General features: G+C 40.7%; 1 long non-coding RNA gene across 1 annotated transcript in view; it reads left to right on the plus strand.

Moving 5' to 3' along the window:
* Positions 1–16,092: 16,092 nt before the first annotated feature.
* LOC133757134 (uncharacterized) overlaps positions 16,093–24,053 on the plus strand; it is a 73,970-nt gene continuing 66,009 nt past the window's right edge. The window contains exon 1 of the long non-coding RNA XR_009865569.1: positions 16,093–16,129. This is a non-coding gene — a long non-coding RNA (uncharacterized LOC133757134). The remainder of the gene's footprint in view (positions 16,130–24,053) is intronic.

Genomic DNA, 24,053 nt, shown 5'->3' on the forward strand with positions numbered 1-24,053 from the left:
TGTGTTTTTTTTTTGTGTGTGTGTGTGTGCAAACAAATTCTTTGTTTTAACATCCATGAAAGAGACAAACTGTGTATACAATGGTCAAAGAACTTTAATTTTTAAATGATTTGTTTTTTAGTCTTTGACTTGAAATACTTTGCTTTCTGACCCTACTTTCTCTATTTAAGTGAGCAACTTGAAAATTTGAGTCATTATTTCATATTGATCAGGAAACATAGTTACTGGAAAATTAGATTCCTTGTGATTTGATTGATGCTGATATCATAATTAAAATTTTCTGTTGTTTAGTTATGTTGCTTTCTTAGGCTTTGACTTGTTCTGGTTTTAACTAAAGAGTTGCTTTGGAAATATCTCAGAAAACAACTTCAACCAGTTGAATATATGAACCTGAGTTTCTATGCATGAGGAGAGGGCTTCAGCATTGAAATCTGAAATTTTTGTTGCTCTGCACGTTGAAAAGAGTAGAATTGTTTTCTGCTGTCCCTTAGAATATTCCAATAGTTCCCATTTTTTGAGTTATTCCTATATAACTTTTGTACATTATTGTTATCTGCAATTTACACTATTATTTAGTAGATATTTTAAAATTTGACATATTTATATACTTATTCTTATCATAAGCCACACTATTATTCATGAAATCACAGGTTTTGATGTATTAGCTTTATTTTTTCCATTATTTATTAAACTAAGTACCACAGATTAAAATGTAACTGTTCTACCCTGGTACCCTCAAACATCAATTAGTGGTAATAACATTGGGGTTCAAGACTCTCCGGTATAACAACTAGACATTTAGAGTAAAAGTATTTTGTGTTTTTCTGTCTCCTCTCTCCTTCCTTTTCGGTGTCTGGATAGGGTGCACCGTCTTGTAAAGCTATCACTCAGATAGTAGTTCTCAATCTCTTTTCTTCCGTGTAGAAATGATGGATATCTTTCTGCCCAGTGCACATCTCTGAGACAGCTCAGGATTTTGGTTATTCTGTACAGGTTTGCCAACATCGACAACTTTCTCTCCTGCTGAAGAAAGTATCACTGAATGCAAGTGAGGTAACCTTGATTTTTCTGTATTTTTAAGAGTAAATCATTTACAAACTCAGTCCTTTAATTATGAGTAGTAAAAAACAATTTCCTTGCAGCACGCCCCTCTACTGATTACAACACCACGCTTGAGAGCATTACAAATTAAAAGGCACTGCCAGAATTTTGTTTCTGTTGTACATTTACATTCAAGCAATAGTATAGCTGGGATTATTTATTTTTTTAACTGAAAATAATTATTTTAATTCTGTTCTTTTAATAATTTCTTCACCTTCAAAAATTATTTTAATCTCATATTTTTAAAAAATGCATTTATTTGATATTGAGATAGATCTCCCATTTGCTGATTGACTCCTCAAATGCCTGTTAAGGCTGGGGCTGGGCTGGAGCTGGCCTGGGGTCAAAGGCAGGAGCAGGAATGCAATCCAAGTCTCCCACATGGGTGATAGGAACCCAGTTACTTAAGCCATTACCTCTGCCTCCCAAAGTCTGCTTTGGCCAGAGGCTAGAAAGCTGGAGTTTGGAACAGGAGACAGGGGTTGAACCCAAGCACTCTGATGTGGGATATGGATGTCATAACCACTAGGCTAAATGCCCACTCCTAATCTCAGAATCTTTTTTTAAAGTACTCTGCTGAGAGTTGTGTGTAACCTGATTACTTATCTGGATATCATCCTTGATAAATATAGGGTGAGAAACTCCTCTCAGTTGGCCTGAGAGTTTCATGATTTTAGAACCAAAATTCCTAACTGAGCAAATAGGACATAAGTTGAGAATGTGAATGTGTCTGGATAGGAGTTAGTTAGGTATATAACTTAGTGATCTCTATTTCTTACATATGCCAGACACCTGGATTCCAATCTAATGATCATAGCTAAAAATGGGCCATTTTTAGCTGTCCATTCTCTAAATCACTGTTGTAGTGAACTATCAAAAACGCATATCTCAGTCAGGTCACTGCATTGCATAACAAGGCTTCCCCTTCACTTTAGGAATAAATTCACATTCTTGAAAGTGGCTCATCTGGCTGTGCTTTAGTTTGAAGGTTTTCAAATTTTACTCTGGTAAGAACCACCTAGAAGGGGTTGGCACTGTGGCTTTGTGAGCTAAGCCTCCACCTGTGGCACCGGCATCCCATATGGGCACTGGTGTATATCCTGGCTACTCCTCCTCTGATCCAGCTCTCTGCTGTGGCATGGAAAAGTGGTAGAAAAGCTTGGTTCCCTGCACCCACATGGGAGTCCTAGAAAAAGCTCCTGGCTCCTGGCTTCTGAGTGGCCTAGCTCCAGTTGTTGTGGCCATTTAGGGAGTGGATCAATAGATGGAAGACCTTTCTTTCTGTCTTTCCCTCTTTCTGTCTGTTCTCTCTCTGAACTGGTGTTAAATTGGAAATTGCATAGAAAATTAATTAATTGTTAAAAAATATCATGTAGGATCTCTGTCTTTAATGTGCTGTACACTGTTATTTAATGCTATAACTAGTACTCCAACAGTATGTTTCACTTTGTGTTGCTATGTAGGGGCAAACTGTTGAAATCTTTGCTCAATATATACTGAACTGATCTTCTGTATATAAAGAGAATTGAAAATGGATCTTGATGTGAATGGAAGGGGAGAGGGAGTGGGAAAAGGGAGGGTTGCGGGTGGGAGGGAAGTTGGGGGGGGGGAAACCATTGTAATGCATAAGCATAAATAAAAGTTAAAAAATTATATAAAGTGATGGCATAAAAAATATTTTAAAATCTCAAATGGGATAGTTGCGGGTAGGAGCGAGGTTATGGGGGGAAAAAGCCACTATAATCCAAAAGTTGTACTTTGGAAATTTATATTTATTAAATAAAAGTTTTTAAAAATTTAAAAAATGGAATAAATAATAAAAAATATTTTAAAAAATAGAGTTGAGAGAGAGAGTCATCGTGTTTTAGGTAGTCCTAGGGTGAGACTGTGTTTTGAGGAAAATCAGTCTAGTTCCTGCTGTTTTCTAGGTTTAATCTCTTGTATTCTCCCTTTATTCTTTAATTTATTTTGGATTTCAGTGATCCAGGCCTGTCACATATGCTGGGCTTCTCTATGAATTGCTCACTTCCATTTTTTTTTTTTTTTGACAGATAGAGTTAGACAGTGAGAGAGACAGAGAGAAAGGTGTTCCTTCCATTGGTTCACCCCCCAAATGGCCGCTATGGCCGGAGCAACGCCGATCCAAAGCCAGGAGCCAGGTGCTTCCTCCTGGTCTCCCATGCGGGTGTGGGGGATCAAGCACTTGGGCCATCCTCCACTGCCTTCCTGGGCCACAGCAGAGAGCTGGACTGGAAGAGGAGCAACCGGGACAGAATCCGGCACCCATATGGGATGCTGGCACCACAGGTGGAGGATTAACCAAGTGAGCCATGGCGCTGGTCCCCCACCTCCATCTGTTGACACTCAGATCTCCACCCAGGCATCCTTCTCTGGGAAGCCCTCACTAAAGTTCTTGTTAGGGTTCCACCTCCATCGCCCTGCAGTAGGATCCTATCTCTTGCAGTCAAGTGTAGCTAGGATGGTATAAATGCCCATTTTTTGTGTGTATCACCCTTTAATCTAAGTTCAGTGCCTACAGACACCTCTCATTTATCTTATTTATGGTGGTATCTCTACTATCTAGTTCATGGATGAACACATGTTAATATCTCAAGATTATTTATTGAGAAATTAGATTCCTTTGCTAATGAATAAATTGATGTAACACAAGGTCTTATCTGGTCTCCAGCCTAGACTCAGATACGTCTGGTGTTGGACCACCCCATACTTAGCCTGGCTGTGTTTTGGGGCCTTTGTTCTTTGCCTAAAGGGATGGTGAGCAATTTGTTCATGAGGATAAGTTCAGGGTCATGTGAAAAGACGTGCAGAGGGTTACAGAAATATCATCACCTTCCTTTCCAACTGAATGGCTGGAGATTGATTGGAAGTTTGGTAGGGAAAGGGTTAGTAACAATTTCATCTAAGACACAGACAATCAAGGGGCAGATGTGATGCAGTCGGCAGGCTTGGGGACAGGGAGCTACATATACCCTCCCACCACAAACACACAGTTCATACTCATAGCATATAGACAACACATGTCCATGTACATATCACACCACACATACATCACACACCACACATGTACCCCCACACATACACTGTGCCACACACAAAGAGCACACTATGCATACCACACACACAACACAACATCACACACACAGTTTCTCACTCCACACCAAGGACTGAGAGCTACAACCAAGGGCTGGCTGTCCATTTTTAGAGGGAAGCAATAGCACAATTGTCTTGAGCATTTCCGAGCCTCTGGTCCCCTGGAAATCCCAGAAAACTCCAAAAGAGATATGGTGGTGGAAATGAAGGGAAGGTCAAGAGCTGAGATCTTTCATTCCTAAGTGGGACCTAAACATTCTTAGAATTTGGAATTCATTTGTGAGCATTGGAAATTTGGATGAGATTGAAAATAAATTGAATCTGGCATTTAGTTCCTTCAAGAAACTCTAGCCTCAGATTGCCAAGACTTTTTCATCAGAATGGGTTGGGAGGTCCATGAATGGGCTAGCTGAATTTTAACATTTTATTGCTTTATGGGCTTTTTATAGAAGTCATTTAACATAAAATAAGTCACTATTCCTGACAAGTAGTGGTGCCGGGGGAGTTTTTTTTTTTTTTTTTTTTTTTTTTTTTTTTTCCCAGTCCTTGGGAAATTTCCGCTGAGCCAGGGAATAGCAGGTTGTACACCCAGCTGGTATTTTGAACAAGTGGCATTGTCTTACTGGTTGTGATATCAGTGAGGTGCTATTACATTAGCTTGTGCTGGGGCCATCGCAGCAGCTTGGGAAATGGGGAGGTGTGAACACACAGCTGATTTCTGCCTGGGAGACTTTCACAGTGGTGTAGATGATGACTGGTCAGAGACATGGTGTGAACCCTACACATTTGCTTGAAACACTCTGAACTCCTCGGGGAGTGATCTACTTATGCTCTTGGCAACAGGCAGACACATCTCTTGAGCAGTTCCTTGAGTTATGTACCTAACTCTGTACTGGTCACAAGAGAACGTAATGGTTTTTTTGTTATTGTTGTTGTTTGTTTGTTTTACATGCATCTTAAATCTAAGAAGAATGAAAATAAATGCATAAATAGGAACAATGATCAGAATTTCCTAATGAAAAAAATACCTAGTAGTCTAAAATTCTGAGTTTCCTATTGGTTGCTAGATCAACTGATATAACAGAAAATTTTGATGGCTTTTGTTTCTATATAATTTTAAACTGATATCTTTGTTGTTATTCAAGTAGAAAAGTATTATTTCAGAGGAAAAATTGAGAGTAATTAGAAGGATAAGAAGGTTAACTAGTGACAGAGTAATATATACATACATTTATTTTAAAGATGACACATTGAAAAACTTTTTAAAAGAGAGAGAGAGAAGTGTTAAGTCAAATTTGCAGCAGTTTCACAATTTTAACACCAGTTACATGGAATGTTTGAGAGATATCAGAACTCTCATAGATGAATAAGGCCAGCAAAAGCTTTGGCTTGACATTCACTTGGAAAGCAAAAAGAGATGCCAAGTGTGATGAGTGGAAACTCCAGAAAATCAGAAGAATTAGATGACTTTAAACTCTGGCTAGAAGCTAGAGAGAGGATTGTGGCTGGTTTGCTTCCAGCAGGGAAGGAAACAACAAAAGGAAGTAGTTCCTGAGCTCACAAAGTAGGTGAGATACTGAGGAGAGTAACAGGCTCACAAAAGACCCCTGGAGGTAAGTGGTTCTGTATCAGTAGAATGGACAAGCAGAAGCTTCTGAGACGGGACCAATTAGCTGATTTCTGCCGCGAAAGCTGGCACCCAACCATCACATAATCCAGTCCAATGGAAGAAAGTAGGTGCTGTCCTATTTCCAAACTCAAGTCACAAATTGAGGTAGATAAGCAGGGTTTGGAGGCCAAAATAATATAGATCTTATTAAAACTTGAAAATAAGAAAATAAGAGTTAAACTCTAAACACATTTAAGTAACTATGTTAGAAGTATGCAAATTTACTTTAAAATCTAATTTGGGGCCAGCGCCGTGGCTCACTAGACTAATCCTCCACCTGCGGTGCTGGCACCCCGGGGTTCTAGTCCCGGTTGGGGTGCTGGTTCTGTCCCGGTTGCTCCTCTTCCAGTCCAGCTCTCTGCTTGATGGCAGTCCAGCTAAACTCTCTTGCTGTGTGGATGTGCATGCTCAAACATAACGACATTTCTTCAACATTTTACTTCCCGTGTGTCCATATGTATGTGGTGGAAGATAATCAGTAGGCAAGGATAACCAGTCTATTACAGTTTGGTGCCTCATTTTAAATAAACAAATTGACACTGTTTTCTACACATTAGTCTCCAGGAGCTTGGGTACTGTAAATGCACACCTGACAGGTTAAGTATTTCTGAACGGGTTGGCAAATTTAATTTCTATACCTTACAGTTTAATGGTCAGGCCCCAAACTCTAATGAATTCCTAAGTTGATGTCAACCCTAAGATTCCTGGCTGAGTAGTGAGCCTCCCCTGGGATACAGACCTTGTAAACTACCCTTCTTCAAACTTCTTTCTTAGAGTTAGTAAAAATTAGTTTCTTAGTATAAGGCTTCCAGTGGTTATATGTAGAAATTTTATTTGTTAATAGGTCTATTTATAAGATATAAATAATAATTCAAGTTAGAGAAAAGGGCTTACAAAATTATCTCTTTGGAGGAAAGGATTGAGGTATCTAGCTTTCTGTAATCATTATCACTCATACCCTTCTGTGATCCCTTTCAAGTGAATGAGGGCTGAGCAGTGTGACAAATAAAACCATGGTAGACATGATCATGTGTGACTTTCAGGACAAACTCATAAAATGTACAGCAGCTTTCACCTTACTGTTGAATCATTCAGTCTGGGAAAAGACAACACCCCACCACATTATAAAGACACTTAGGCAATCATGTGTAGAGGCCCACATGAAGAACTCACTTATCAACCAAGTAATTGAGCTGCCTTGGAAATAGTTCATCCAGCCCTGCTCAAGCTGTTCAGTTCCTATAACCCCAGTGAGTATCCAGCTGTAAGCTTACTGGTGCCCCTGAGTTAAGACCTTCCAGTCAAGCTGCTCTGGAATTCATGACCTACAGACACCATGACAGATAATAAATATTTTTTAAGCCACTAAGCTTGGGGATGATGTGTTAGGCAGCAACGGATAGCTGATACAGCACTGGGTACCTTGAAGTAGGGTGATACTGCCACAGTAGCTGAGATTACCAGAGGGAGGAGCCAACAACCATGAAAAATCATTCCCAGGCAGAAATAGGGCTGAGTGCTCATCAAGGAGTGGGCAACATGTGCTCAGGTACATTTCAGAAATGCAGGGAATCAATGACTTGTGTGTGTCTTCTGTTTTACTCACTTTGAGTGAATGTCTTTACTGGCTACCCCCTGACTGTCCCAGCATTTTCTGTATGCTATGTTTGGGGCAGATAGCATCTCTCTTTAGTTCATCCTTCTGCAGACTAACAAGAACCCAACTTGAGAGTATTTGAAGAACTCGACATGATGATCCACAACTTTGTCTGAACGTCATCTAGATAATTGAGATCCTGGACTGTAAGCCTGAGCTGACGCTGCAGTTCGTGAACATTTTGGTGGCCTTAGGCAGGGTGAGTGTTTTATGTATGTTTATTCCTGGGAGTCAGAGAGGAGGCTGTGGCAGGGAGACTGCAAGGGAGCCTCACAGGATCCTTATTTGCTAGTATCCAGTCCTCTCCTATCCTGAATCAATATTGGCTTGCATGTCAATAAATGATGGCAGAAATGATGGTGTGTATGTGCTGAGACTAGGTCATAAAAGTCATTGCAGCCCTGTGGGAAGCCAGATGGTATCATGTAAGGGCACCTAAGCAGCCTTGTGGAGAATCTTAACATGGAGAGGAGAGGATTCAGCATTTCTATACCAACTTGCCAATCGCATGAGCCACATTGAAAATGATTGCTCCATTTCCTTTGAGTGACGGCTGCCCCAGCTGACCTCTGACTCTTATGTCATGAGGTAGCTTCATTCATAGCTGCCCAGCTGAGCCACCCTCAAACTCCTGACCTATGGAAACCATGAATGATGACTAGATAGCATTGTTTTGCTCCGCTAAGATTCATAGTGATTTCTTACATGATGGTACTTTGAAAAGTTCATGGAAAACAGAATTAAAAGATCAATCTATTTTGCTACAGAAAGTTTTGACATGCCTGCCCAGTGGTTTTCAGAATACACATTTTCCATGAACTTTTTGAATAAATCTATACTGGTAGACAAGTAATATAGGAAATAACAATGAATAATTTATATCTATAAAGTTCTTCATTTTCTTAAAACAAATTTAGAGTTTATGCTAGAAAATGTGGGCTCATAATTTTATATGATGTCAAGAAAAACCAGCACTGCAGTGTGGAAAGGGAATGTTCTCTCTATTAAAGGATTGGTTAATTTGACATTACCAAAGGGTTGGTGGTTCACTCATTCATGACCATAATCATCATCTCATATGAAAATCAATAATAACAAAGATGAAGACTTACTGAAGGCTTGTCATATCAGGCACTTTGCTAAATACTCTGCATGCATTATCTCATTTATTCTTCATAACAGCATGATAATACATATAATATTATTATTCTCATTTCTTGGATGAGGAAGTTGAAGCTCATAAGATGATTCAAGGTCATGCAACTGTTAGAGGATAGGTATTCTTGATTATAAAGGTTGTACTCCTAACCAGTGATCTGTGTTATTTCCTTATTTGAAAATTTTCCTTGGGAAGGCCTTGAATTTAAAACGTAGAGCACAGGTTCTTGCTGACAGACTCTAGAATCAGAGTGCTGAGGAAGTTTAAGGGAACCACACATGACCTGTTTCATTCTAGGAGCTATTATTTCAAAATTGCCACTGTTAGTTTATGTAATAGGCATCACATGGATCACACTCTGGTAGTTATACAGGAAGACAAATGAGATGAGTCCGTGCTACAACTAATGACTTCTGGGTCTTGATTTCCTGTTTGCATTTCCTAGCTGAAGACACTTACTAGGATTGCAGATTGTCACTGAAGCTAAACAAAATAAATTATGGGTTGTAAAATTAAAAACAATAACCTCATTTTATGGCTGTTTTGTTCAGACTGTAAGAGCATTGGGGATAATGGTCACGGCTGAACCAAGCTTAGATATTACTAAGACCAATCTTATGCCTTGTCATGCTTTTCATTTTCCTTTGCTTCAAGCTAATGGTAAAACAATTGGAAGATTGCTTTGAATCAAACATACCACAGCAGAAACTTTAGAGAATATATTAGTTTAATAGCTCAATAAAGCAAAATTCAAATGTTCCTTTTGGCAAAAGTTTCACTTAATTTCAGCTCAAATTTTCCAGGATATTCTTCAAAAGGTAATGAATTGGCAAATTATATGGCATTTCTAGTTGCATATTTAAATGAAGATAAATCTTTATGGTTTTTATATTGAAGTTATGAGTGACTGTTCCTTTTTATTGGGAGTCAAAAATTGCTGGATCAAGCACAAATGAAAATGGTATGGATGCATCTATATGTGTGACTATGTGCAATGGGAGGCAGAGGAGTTGGAGTGGAGTCAGGAAGGCAGAAGCAAATGTGGGGAAGAGGGATGGCATAGAATCAGAACACTGAAGCTCAATTTATTGTGAGAGACAGAAGGAACTTGGGTGTGAGAGAATGATCGTGTCTCTAAATCTAAGTAAACCTCCTTCCAATCTGGCAGGAGAGTCTTTCTCAGCCATTGTGGGACTCTTGAGTCATCAAAAGGTTAAAAACATGCCTGGAAAATCAGGAGAGGTCCTTCAACCTGGATGGCCTTGATATATGGATGCCAAGTAGGCTGTATTTGTGTTTGCTTGAACTGGGATTTCTACTTCGTAGGATCTAGCCTTCGGGATCCACCTGGCAACCTTTTTTTGCAAGTTATTTTACCTTGGTACCTGTGGGAGCCTGGTTCTAGAACCCCCAAAATTCCAAAATCCATGAATGTTCAGGTCCTTTATATAATACACTGTAGTGCAGTCTATACACATCCTCCTGAATACATCAGATCCTCTCTAGATTACCTGATACAATGTAAATGATATGTAAATAGTTCTATATTTAGGGAATCATACTGGGGGGAAAAGTCTGTGCATCTTCAGTACAGGTGCATTTAAAACATTTAAAGACTATTTTCAATTATAGTTGGTTGAGTTTCCAGATATGGAACACAAATATGTAGAATCAGCAGATCTGGAGGGGGTGACCTCTCTGCCAGAAAGCATGACACACGCCCTCAACAAGAATGAAACAGGTCATCCTATTCCTTTCCCCAGGCAATGTCTACCAGCCCACTGACGCTTCCTAGTTTTCCCTTTGGAAACACTGCTTTCTTTCCCCCTCCGTAAGACCTAGCTTAATCTCTGCAAGCAACGTAGGATTTCTAAGTGCAAAAGTCCAGAAGGGGACCAGGATGCTTCCAGGCAACAACTTTTGAAATAAAAATCTGCTCAGAGGTCAGCAACACAGGGGCCCTGGCAGCCTTTGTGGAATCTGAGGCAGGGAGCAAAACAAATGCAAGGATAAACATGACCTAAATTTATACATCAACATATCAACCCATCACACTGCAAGGATGAAAACTTCTGGCCAGGAGATGCCAGAATGAGTAACAGGTCAGTAGCCTCATGCAGATTGGCTGCATTCTGTTGGAAGTTCAGCTGTTAGAGAATATCTATAAATTCTTTACAAGTGCTACATCTGTTTGTTACAGTGGACAAAGTCCCTTGGGGGGTACCAACCAGTGCCCTCTTTACTATGTGTTAAGTGCTAGAGAGTGGGACCGGTGTTTGGCACAGAGGTCGAGATGCCACTAGGCGTACCTGCATCCCATCTCGGAGTGTGTGGATTCCAGTCCTGGGTTTTCTCACCGTTCTAGCTTCCTGCTAAAGCACACCCTGGGAGGCAGCAAGTAATGACTCAAGTATTTGTGTCACCGCCACCTACTTGGAAGATCAGGGTTGAGATTCAGGTTCCTAGCTTCGGTCTGGCCCAGCCCCAGCTGTTGTGGGCATTTGAGGAGTGAACCAGCAGATGGGAGATCTCTATCTCTCTGTCTTTCCCCTTCAAATGAAAAAGAAAAAATAAAACAAAACAGAAACAAACCCAAACTTATAGAGGATAAGGTTTGCTGAGGTAGTTCAGGGATTTTTCAATGGGTTTGGAGTGAATCAGAGAGGCGACTGTATACTCAGAGAAGAGCTTCGTGGGATAAATGTTAAATCCACATCAGGACAGAGTACAACTCTTCACTAGGCACTATTTGGTCTAGTGCTGGAAAATTCCTTTAGCCTAATATTATCAAGCAAGTTGGCTAAATCCTGGAGAAAGCTGCTCATAAAATTGATAAGAGCCCTCTCTTAAACAACTTTGAGACCTTGAGAAACTGGGTCTGCACTTCTATAATTCAAGAGTTGAACCTGGTCCTGCACAGCTGAGTAACATTTGACCTTGAAATGTTGTTCTAAAAGTCATGTTTCTCCCTTGCCAGCTCTGCTGTTATCTGTGCATCAGTGAACACTTTATCATGGAAACGCTTCAGGAATGTGCAGAATGGTTGAGGAACTTGAATGCCACAGCAGTTTCAAGTCCACTGGGCTCTTGTTCCCAGCTCACTGGTTAGTGGTTAGAAGGCTAATATACTACATAGCTGCTGAACTGATGATCACGACTAGATCACTTTCAAGGGAATGTCAGGGGGTTAGCTAACAAGGCCGTGGTTGGGTCCTCTCTTCCTCTTGAAGTGTATTCCCTCATTAGCACTGTTAATCGCCACAGAAAACACCTGTATTGCTAATTTCGATTTCAGGGAAGCTACTAAAAATTGGGAAGTACTTGAATTTGACTTTATGAAATGAGGTATCGGAGTGCGTTAGCTCTGCCACCACCGTCCTAGCTTTGAATCCAGACTTGCCACTTCCTAGCTGTGTGGATCTGGAGACATCATCCTCACCTCTCTGAGCTTCAGTTTCTAAAGGTGAAAAGCAAGTAGAATAATGTTCACCCTTCCAGACTGTGCATGCTGTGTCGAAAGAGGCAATGCCTGTCATGTCCTTTGTACAGTATGAACTAGGAAGGACTCAGTGACTCTCCCACGGTCTTATCCACGCTGTTTGTATCTGTCTGTATAAATGGAATATGAATTTATTGAAAGCAGAAATCATAACTCTTCATGTTTTTCATCCCTTATGCCAAGAATAATGCCAAGGATATAGCAGATAGTAAATATTTGTGTGAATCCCTGTCCTTTTTTGGGGGGGCAGGTGGGTAGGGGGAATTATCCCACTCTTAGCCCAATGACACTGGTAGCTTATTCTTTCCTTAAGGTCACTCCAGGAATTTTCTTTTTTCTTGATGTTTTGTGGACAGTCCTAGAACATAATGTAATACCGGATGTTTTTTATTCTCTCTAAGTTTTTCTCTGTGGTAGGTTTCCCTAAACGCTCGGTTCTGTGTGTCATAGGAACTTCTGATAGTAGTGAAGAACAACAAGAGTACTCAAGTGTGCTGTAGGTATAGAGTTTCCCATCTGATGTTCTGTGTTTGTGTCTTCCTACTTAATATGAGCACTTCACATATCTTAATAATTTGCCTGAGGGACAGCATGCACTTCTCGGTTACCTCTGTCTTTGCATCTTCATAATTTTCACTAAGTCCTGGCTGAAATTGAGCCATGCATCTACACAGTCAACACTTGGGCAGCAGTGCCCATGGTGTGGAGTGGAAACAAGGAGGGGAGTGGCAGAGAGGGTGACCTTCGGGGAAAATGATCTACAGCAGCTCTGTGGTTGCTGCAACACAGATGTTTCTTTTTGTCATCACTGTAACTAGATAAGAAAGACTGTATGCGATTTCAAGTCCAATTTCAGTCTATTTGGAGGGACACAAGAAGCCTTGTTAATTAAATGGATGTTTATTATTGGTCTTTTTTTTTCCAGTTTCCCTAATTTTCTTGCATATTAAGGGAAATGACTGAGACCTTTAAGTCTTCACAGAGAGGGAGCAATACGTGACATTTTCTTTGTAGAACTGAACTCAGTGAACATACAAGAATACGTCAGAAAATTCGTGGAAGAATGGACTTAATGGAATGCACATTTTTTTTTTTTTTGGCAGGCAGAGTGGACAGTGAGAGAGAGAGTGGACAGTGAGAGAGAGAGACAGAGAGAAAGGTCTTCCTTTACCGTTGGTTCACCCTCCAATGGCCGCTGCGACCGGTGCACCACGCTGATCTGAAGCCAGGAACCAGGTGCCTCCTCCTGGTCTCCCATGGGGTGCAGGGCCCAAGCACTTGGGCCATCCTCCACTGCCTTCCCGGGCAACAGCAGAGAGCAGGACTGGAAGAGGAGCAAGTGGGACAGAATCCGGTGCCCCGACCAGGACTAGAACCCGGTGTGCCAGCGCCACAGGCAGAGGATTAGCCTATTGAGCCTCGGCGCTGGCCAGGAATAAACATTTTTCATAAACCTTTTGAAGACTCCTCATAGTTAACACTGCTATTAATTTTGAAGAAAATCTAGCTTTTAACTGATGGACATTGAAAAGGGATGGATGTCAGTTTTAATTTTTAAAATTTTAAAACAGATTTTGAGAGAAAATATGCAAAGACTATACAGGGTTCCAATTAACCATGTACCCAGTTTCTCTTATTATTTATAAGCTACATTAATATGATGCGTTTGATAAAAATCAATAAGCCAATCAGCTTTAGTTGATCATAATGGACCAATATTCTACTTTCCAGATGATTTCATTTACTTTTCTTACTTAGTATTTAGATAGGCATTGCTCTCTTACCTTCACTATGAGACAGCTGATCTCAAGATGATGATTGACTTTCTTGGAAAAACTAAGGAAGTAGTGAAACAGTGACTTAACCTGAGATCATCTGACTTTGATCCCACTTTTAAAAATTCTCATAAGATTCTACTTGTTTGCAATACAATAACCGAATTTATATTGGAAAAATACTGCACACACAGTGTTGCATCTACATTTTGGGAAACAGTTGCAGATGAACTCCCTTACTTGCTCTTACACAACTTGAATGGCTTGTATGACTTTTCAAGTGATTTCTCAAAGCCAGAGAGACTTATTTGAGCTGCAGAAGCCTAAATTAGAGCTGCCACAGTATGATTGGTCATTGAATGACAGATGACTTATTGCTGCAATATGTTTAATAATTCCATGTTTTCTTATTGAAGGTTGTATGTCACAAAAGATGCATTTCAACTTTATTTTACTCAGAGGGGATATAAAAGAATGTGAGTCAGGTTTTGGGTTGAGTCTTCTATTATTGGAGGCTTTCTGTCTATTCTTTTAAGTTAGTAAAGTTACAAACAATTCATATCAGAAAAAAAAAAAAACACATGCAGAGACTAGAAAATGAATTCATGGAACTGTCTACAGTTTTTGGCTATTTATAATCATACTTCATTGCAACTCAATTAAATGAAATCCCCTTTCTAAAGTGTCAGTTCTTCTCAAATATATAATATCAGTTGTCTTGTTTATGACAAGTGGTTGTATTGACAGGAAAATTGGACCTTCCACAATGGAAAACGCTGGAAAAACTCAGTAAGACAAATGGTTACATATTATTTGAAGCAGATTTCTTTCCTCTCACAACTGCATTCTACCTGCTCGATGATAATCATGAAAAGCATCTAAAAATAGTTCTGGAGGAGCCAAAGGTTTCAATAACATATTAGAATTCCAGGATGCCTATTTCTTGTGGTTAATAACAGGTCTACGATGTTGACTTAAAACATAAAAGGGTGATTATTCCCAATAGATATTTTCCTCTTCACATAAAACAAGGAAGTATACAAAAAAGAAAAAAAATACTGAGTGTTCTTGGTAAGTAGATTTTAATTTGTATCTACACTGTGTTCTTCTCACTTCATTAGGCTTAGAATTTGTGACTGAACAGCACTGTTTGGGCAGCCTGCTGCCTAGTTGGAGATGTCAGAAATAATTACTTTCACAGATTTAAGATTTTATTATCACACATCCCCTGTCTTTAGCTATCTGAGCGGACAGCACAATCAAGGACGATATGTATTTCATCATATCTTTCTTGTTATGCAATTTTAATAATAGCTCTAGTATCATCCCACTTTGCACAAGAATGCATCAGCTGGATGAATAGTTAAATGGAGCCATCCAAAGTTAGAACACTTACTTCTTTTTTTTCTTCACTTCAAATTCTTTCTGCAGAGAAAATGAGTTCCATTAGATTTAGTGGCAAATAGTCTCCAAAAAGACTACTCCTGGTTTTCAGTTATGTTGAAAATCCTTCAAAAAAGTAAGCTAAGCTGTAGAATAATAACATCACTCAATATTAATAAAATTTTCTCATTTTTTAATATTTTTGGAAGAGGAATGAGCTTATTGAATTCCTTAAGTTATGGCTCGTGCTCTCTGGAAAAGGGACATTTATTAGGTTTCTTATTTTTTTTAAAAGTTAGGACAGAATCCTAGAAATAATAACAAACTTTAGGCTGACCTTCCTCCTTCAGAGACCAAGTCTTGTGTGAACGCGTGTCATTTCATGGTCTTTACCTCCACTTGTAGGCTCATTTTTTCCTACCTGAGCTATTACAATAGAATTCCTATGTTTTGCTTAATACTTTCCTTCACACAGTCACCTCAAAGGTTTTGAAAAATGCAAATTTCATCACAGTTCCCCTAATTTAAAACCCTTCACAGGCTTCTTAATTGGCCTCAAGCAAAGGTGCAAATTCCTTTCCTGACCTCACTTTTCTAGTTTCCTCTCTTGTCTAGAGGTACATGCACTCAGTCACATCAGATTGTTTCACAATCGCTTTATGCAATCCGCTTCTTCTGCTTAGAAATTTCTGGGCTATGCTGTTTTGAAGAGCAAATACACATTTTTTAGGACTCAATATTGTGTTGCATGCCTTCTGAGGACTTTCCTGGCCTGGTGAGTAAACATAACCACTCTCTTTCACTTCCTGGGCACACCTCCTTCATGCACCCTGAAACTTTCTACAGCCAGAACTCTTGATGGTTAGTATGTGGAGCAAGTTTTTTTTTTTTTTTTTTTTAAGATTTATTTATTTGAAAGGCACCATTACGGGGCGGGGGGGGGGGGGGACAGAGAAAGAGAGAGAGAGAGAGAAAGAGAAGAGAGAGAGAAAGAGAGAGAGAGAGATCTTCTGTCAGCTAGTTCACTCCCTAAATGGCCATGATGGCAGGAGCTGGGAAGATCCAAATCCAGGAGCCAGGAGTTTCTTCTGAGTCTCCCTCATGAGTCCAGGGGCCCAAGTGATTCGGCCATCTTCTGCTGCTTTCCCAAGCCATTAGAAGTGAGCTGGATTGGAAATGGAGCATTCTGGACTCAAACCAGCATCCCTATTGGATGCTGGTGCCACGGGCAGCAGCTATACCCTCTGTGCCACAACACTGGCCCCTCAGGTGTTATTTTTTTTTCTTTTTAGGCACACTGATGTTTGAGAATCAATGACAGATTCCAGGAGATCAATAATATCTGAGCCGCTCTTGATGTGGTTGATTACATGCTTGGTTTAGGGCAGTGATGCTCAGACTTAAGAATTGTTCTTGTGCTGGTTAACATGTACATTCCTTGTACCCATTCCCCCAAATCCTGGTTCACAATTAATGAGAAATCCAGAAATCTTCAATTTCTCCCAGCACTCTGGCAATTGTAATGCAGGTTTAAGAGGAGCAAGCATTGAGAACATTCTTCCAGTATCTCTTGTTATATAACCAGCCACCCGTGGGGGCATAAACAAATCACAAGGCACAAAGATCAACAGTTTCTAGTGCCCAGGAACACTGCAGGTCATTCGTCTCTACCAGTCATAGCAGAACGACATCCTCTGCTTTCTGATATCTGGGGTTCCAGAGAGAAAGACTCAGATACCTGAGGGTGACTCCAATGGCTGAGGGATGGAGTAGATGGCCTGTAACATTTGTGTTGTGGTTTTCTACCTCGCATGTCTGGCTTCTGGGCTGCGGTGCCGGGAAGACTGGGTTCAGCTGAGGCTGTCAATAAGATCACGCCTCACAGCGTGGCAGCTGGGTTCTGAGAGGGAGCATTCCAGGAGGGCAAGTACATTCCAAAGAAATAGGCAGAAGCCACATGGCCTTTACAATCTAGTTTCAGCGTCTTTATATTTGAATAGCTGAGGTAGTCACAGGCCAGCTCAGATTCAAGGTGTAGGGCATAGAGCCCATGTCTCCATGGAAGAAGTGTCCAAAAAAAAAAAAAAAATAGAGACAGTGTTTTAAAACTGCCATACTGATATTGAACTTTTATACCTCCCTCTCTCTCTCTCTCTCTCTCTCTCCTCCCTCCCCCCCTCCCTCTTCTTCTCCTTCCCCCTTTGCCCCTTTGTGTGTTTCTCTACTTGATCTGTGAGAGACAGTATCTTATTTAGTTTTGAGCCCTCTGGAGCTGGTGTAAGCCTTAGAACTTGAAATAAACCCAGTAAAGACTTGTTGCTTTTAACTTATCTGAAGGTCAACAACCATAACTCTTCAATTACTGGGTATTATGGAGTATTGATCTAGAAAGACTTCCTCAGCAAGGAGTTCTTTGCAGAAAACAAGGGACTCGCCTTAGAAAAGTGGACTGATTTTTCATTGTTACTTGAATCCTAGTTACACTATTTTATGATATTTTATGATTGATCTTGGGCAAATTCCTTAAATTCACCATGCTTCTGTCTACCTCTACTCAGCTCTGATGTGGAAAAAGCAGTGGTGCTTCAGAGATTTGGTATAGCATCAAATAAAATAAAGTATTTTAAAAACTATTTTAAAAAGATTTATATATTTGAAAGTTGGAGTCAGAGAGAGCGAGAGAGAGAGAGAGAGAGAGAGAGATTTTCCATTTGTTAGTTCACTTCCCAAGTGACTAAAATGGCCAGAGCTGAGCCAGGCCAAAGCCAGGAGCCAGGAGCTTCGCCTGTCCCCTTTGTGGGTGTTAGGGGCCTTGGCACATGGGCCATACTCTGCTGCTTTTCCCAGGCCATTAATTGGTACTAGATTGGAAGCAGAGCAGCCAGGACATGAACCAGCACTCATATGGGCTTGCCAGCATCTCAGGTGGTAGCTTTACCAGCTATGCCACAGTGCTGGCCCCCAAATAAAGCTTTTGACAAGGAAAGGTAATGGGGTTGAGCAGAAAATCCTCTCATTATAAAGAAATTACCATTTTTTATAAAAAGACCATTTATTGCAGGTCAGAGGTACATGCAGAGAGAGAGAGAGAGAGAGAGGTCTTGCATCCGCTGGTTCACTCCCCAATTAGCTGCAACAGCTGGAGCTGAGCCAATCCGAAGCCAGGAGCCAGGAGCTTCTTCCAGGTCTCCCACACGGTGCTGGGGCCCAAAGACTTGGGCCATCTTCTACTGCTTTCCCAGGCCACAGCAGAGAGCTGGATTGGAAGTAGAGCAGCTGGGTCTCAAACTGGCACCCATATGAGATGCGGGCACTTCAGACCAGTGCATTAACCCGCTGTGCCACAGTGCTGGCCCCAGAAATTACCATTCTTGAAAATACTGATTGATGATCACAATTACTTGATGACTCACCCAATGAACAGTTAAATTATTGTAATGTTGCCCCACGATCTTTATTTGTATATGAAGGTATATCTATATATGTTGGTGTTTAAGTGGTTTTATTAAAGTATGCTCTCTAGTGAAGCATATTATATATTCACCAAATTATACAAATCATAAAGCGAGCGGCGGCTGATGAAACTTCATGCTGAGCTCACCTGTTCAAATGCCAATAGATCAAGAAAAAAGAAACTCCTGCATCCCAGAAACTTCCTTGTCAATCTACCAGCCATTGAGTTATGAAGGTGATCTACTCTTCTAAATTCCACTACCAAAGTTCTTTTTGCCTATTTTTGGATTTCATATCCATGGATGCCTATAGTATTTACTCCCTTATGCCTATATTTTTTGATTCAATATTATACTGGTCAGATTCTTGTCGCATAAATGATTATTCCATTTATTCTAATTGTTATATAGTGTTCTATTATATATACATTACTCAACTGATTGACATTTGGGTTTGTAATTTTGGGAAACTATGTATAATACAGCTGTGAACACTTTTTTAAATTTATCTTTTGGCACATATATGTATTCATCTATTATAAAATATGTCAGAAGAAAAAAATACACGTATGTAGACACATCTGAGTTTATACTCCTCTGTATTTGTGTATGTGTCTGGGCAAGAATTTTGTTAAATACATGTGTGACAAATATCTTCCTCATTGCATGGCTTCACATTTCATTAATGTAATAGTAACGATGGACAGAAGTTACTAATTTTAATGATGTTCAATTTATTAATCTTTCCTTTATAGTTAGTTCTATGTAGATCATGTTTAAGAAATCTCTGGGGGCTGGTGCTGTGGCGTAGTGGGTAAAGCTGCCGCCTACAGTGCTGGCATCCCATATGGGTGCCGGTTCAAGACTTGGCTGCTCCACTTCCAATCCAGCTCTCTGCTGTGGCCTGGGAAAGCAGTAGAAGATAGCCCAAGTCATTGGAGCCTCTGTACCTGTGTGTGAGACCTGGAAGAAGCTCCTGGCTCCTGGGTTCAGATTGGCACAGCTCTGGCCGTTGCGGCCAACTGGGGAGTGAACCAGCGGATGGAAGACTTCTCTCTCTCTCTGCCTCTCCTTTTCTCTCTGTGTAACTCTGACTTTCAAGTAAATAAATAAATCTTTAAAAAAAGAGAAATCTCTGTCCAGCCTAGGATTATAGAAATATCTTATTTTTTGCTTCAAAAAGTGAAATTTAGGTTGATTATCAAATAGAATGTATTTCTGTCCATAGAATACTATAGAGGTTGTTAATTTTGTTTTATGTAGGTATACAATCTAACAACAATATTCAAAATATTATCCTTTTTCCATATTGGACATCATTGCTGTAAACCAAATCTGGTTTCAGATTCTCCATTCTCTTCATGGGTCTTATATCTGTTCTTGTTCCAATACCAAACTGTTTACAGGAGTTGTAAAAAATAATCAAATCTCAAAATGACAATTTTGCTCAGATACATTGCATTTTTGTGGTATGTATATCGGTTACCACAAGTCATGGAAAATCTATGATCTTTGTCTTTTTGGAACTGGCTTATGGTTTCCAGTTGCCTGTGTTTTGATGAAAAAGACAGAATTTCATCTTTTTATGGCTGAGTAGTATTCCATAGTTGTGGCAGCATGCCTACGTGCTAGAGTAAAGGTTGCTTGCATGCCTACGTGCTGGAGTAAAAGTTGCTTGCATGCCTACGTGCTGGAGTAAAAGTTGCTTGTGTACTCTCCCAAACAGCTTTAGATAAGTGTCTATGTGAAGGCACTAATGTTTAACAGGGCCAGTTCCTGCTCCCCTGGTAAGACATGTTTACTCTAAAGTTTCCTGTTTTTGTGGGTCTGTATTGTGCTGCTCTTTCGCCATGTTTAGACTTAAGATAATGTTTGACTATGTACTGGGACAGGGGATGGGTACATAAGCAGTGGAAGAAATGTGTTTAGCGCCTCTCCGCCTACATCTGTACTGACAACCAAGTGGCGTCTCAATAAACCGTGATTGAAGAAGGATCTTCGTGCCGTTAATTCTGTGCCTTGCTGGTCAAGGCTCGCCGCAGCTGGTGCCGAAACCCGGGAACTCGAACCAGACGCGTAACATTGCACGACTGGAGAGGTAAGGTCCAGAACTTCACACGGGAGACGGGTCGACGTCGAGGAAGGGTATGTTAGAAGAATTTCTCCTGGTTATTATCATTTTTGCCTTCTCTCTTATTATTGTTTTAGTTCTAAAGTTGTGTGCGACCCAGAGTAAAAGGAAACAGTGCCTTTTAGAATCATAGATATGGGTACTGCCAATAGTCATGAAAGTGAAAATTTCGTGGATCCCATACAAGCATTATTAAAAGAAAGGGGATTAAAAATTTCCACAAAAACAATAAAGACAATTTTAGAAGATATAGACAGGAAAGCCCCTTGGTTTGTTTACACTGGAGATATTAATTTAAAATGTTGGGAAAAATTAGGAAAGGATTTGGAGCAGGCTAAAGAAAAGGGGTCGCTTAGGGCAGGAACCTTTCCGTTTTGGAAATTGGTACATTCCTGCTTACAAACTGGTAAAAATGTGGAAATTATCAAACAAGGGAGAAGAGCACTAGCTGACCAGCAGGATAGTTGGTCGGAACAAAGTATTACAGAGGAGAGGGAACATACCAAAAGAAAAGGCAAGGTAAAAGATAAGAGATCTCGCGAGGAAATGAAGAAAATTTTGAGCTCAGAAAAAGAAAAACCTTCAGCACCTTTGTACCCCGCCTTAAGTGAGTTTGAGGATCTTAGATTGGCAGAAGAGGAGCAGTATGAAGAAGATTTGGATGATGATTTCAGTGAGACTGAGGAACAGGGCGCAGATAATAAAATTCAGGCTGCTAGTGTGCGCCCTCCCCCTTATGTTAAGCACAGTAAAGGCAGTCATTTTATTAAAAGGGAAACGTGGGCCCAATTGGCATCAGCCTTCCCGGTATTTGAGGAACAACAAACTCAACGCCGATTTCATGAGCCTATACCATATAAACAGTTAAAAGATCTAGTGGAGGCCGCTCGCCAATTTGGTTCCAATGCCGCCTATACTTTAACTTTGTTAGGACGATTAACCACTAATGCTATGACACCTTCAGATTGGTTTGAGATTGCACGAGGCAGCCTCAGCACGGGACAATATCTCGATTACAGATCCATTGTTACCGATGCTGCACATACACAGGCTAGACAAAATGTGCGGGATGGTCAGCCGCATTGGACAGCAGATATGCTTTTAGGACAAGGACAATGGGCGGCTGATCAAACTCGCTACCCCCTTGAAGTATACAGACAGATTAATGACATATATCTCAGGGCTTGGAAGACTTTACCCAAAAGAGGTGAGGTCTCGGGGAATTTAACAAAAATTATTCAAGGGTCCAATGAGCCTTTTTCAGAGTTTGTGGGTAGAATGATGGAAGCAGCGGGAAAAATTTTTGGGGACGTGGAGAGTTCAATGCCCTTAATTCAGCAGCTTATATATGAGCAAGCTACTAAAGATTGCAAACGAGCCATAACTCCATGGAAAGGAAAAGGGCTAGAAGCCTGGTTGAAGGCATGTAGGGAAATTGGGGGACCATTAACTAATGCTGGGCTTGCTGCTGCTATTTTAACTGCAACAAAACGTAATAACAATAATGGTGCATGTTTTAAGTGTGGGAAAATTGGTCATTTTAAGAAAAATTGTAAAGAACAAAAGGAGCATAACAATCCTGTGCGACAAATACCTGGCACTTGTCCCAGATGCAAAAAGGGGAAGCATTGGGTTAATGAATGCAGGTCAGTAAAAGACATTAATGGACAACCCCTCGAGACAATAGAAAAGGAGTCAAAAAACGGATATCGGGGCCCCCGTCCCCAGGGCCCGAAAGCATATGGGGCACTACAGGAACCTTCCATGCAGCCACCCCCGAAGTCCGCAGAGCAACCGCGGGCTCCGCAGGGCTGGACCTCCGTGCCACCTCCGGCTTGGTATTAACACAGAGCATGGGAGTACAGATAATAGATACAGACATGCAGGGCCCATTAGAAAAGAATACCGCAGGATTAATCATTGGACGATCATCATCAACGCTACGAGGGTTAATTGTTTTACCAGGAGTAATTGATCCTGACTATGAGGGTGTTATTAAAGTAATGTGCTACTCCCCTTTTGGAGTAATTTCCATTTCCCCTGGCGATCGCGTAGCACAACTTCTGATACTGCAATCAGGTCATGAAAAATACCCCGCCCGGTCACATAACCGTGGCGCATCTGGTTTTGGATCTACAGGAATCGATCTCGCATGTCTAAGCATGGAATTAAATGACCGACCAATGTTACAGATAGAGGTGGAGGGTAAACATTTTTCAGGCTTAGTGGATACAGGAGCAGATCGTAGTGTTATGAGCAAACAATTTTGGCCAAAGGGATGGCCTTTGCAGCATGCCTCTCAAGACTTGGTAGGATTGGGATATCGACAGGCTCCAGAAATAAGTTCTAAGGAACTCCACTGGACAGTCGATAAACAACAAGGCACCTTTCGTCCCTTTGTGGTAGATTTACCTATAAATTTATGGGGTAGGGATATACAAACCCAGATGAAACTCATATTGACTAATGAGTATTCGCAGACTAGCAAAAATATCATGGCAAGACAAGGATATATGCCCAATAAAGGGTTAGGGAAAAATCTTCAGGGTATATCAGAACCGGTGGAGTTAGATCAAAAAACAGACCGCAAAGGCGTGGGTTTTTCCTAGGGGCCACTGAGGAAAAGCTATTACGTATTCCCTGGAATACGAATAAGGCAGTGTGGGTGCCCCAGTGGCCCCTCAGTCGTGAAAAACTCGCCGCCGCTAGAGAACTTGTGCAAGAGCAGCTGATGTTAGAACATATAGAGCCCTCAGTATCGCCCTGGAATACTCCAATTTTTGTCATAAAGAAAAAATCAGGCAAATGGAGGCTTTTGCATGATCTGCGAGCAGTCAATAGACAGATGCAATTGATGGGACCAGTACAGAGAGGACTGCCTCTTCTGTCTTCCCTTCCAAAGGGCTGGCCTATGCTAGTGGTAGACATTAAGGATTGTTTCTTTTCCATACCTTTACATTCTTTAGATCGAGAGCGATTTGCTTTTACTCTCCCTTCAGAGAATCATGAAATGCCTGACGCAAGGTATCAATGGAAAGTGTTGCCTCAAGGCATGGCTAATAGCCCTACTCTTTGCCAATTATATGTTAATCAGGCTATCGCACCAGTACGAAAAC

Source organism: Lepus europaeus, chromosome 3 (assembly GCF_033115175.1).
Source record: "Lepus europaeus isolate LE1 chromosome 3, mLepTim1.pri, whole genome shotgun sequence".
NCBI classification, from domain to species: domain Eukaryota; kingdom Metazoa; phylum Chordata; class Mammalia; order Lagomorpha; family Leporidae; genus Lepus; species Lepus europaeus.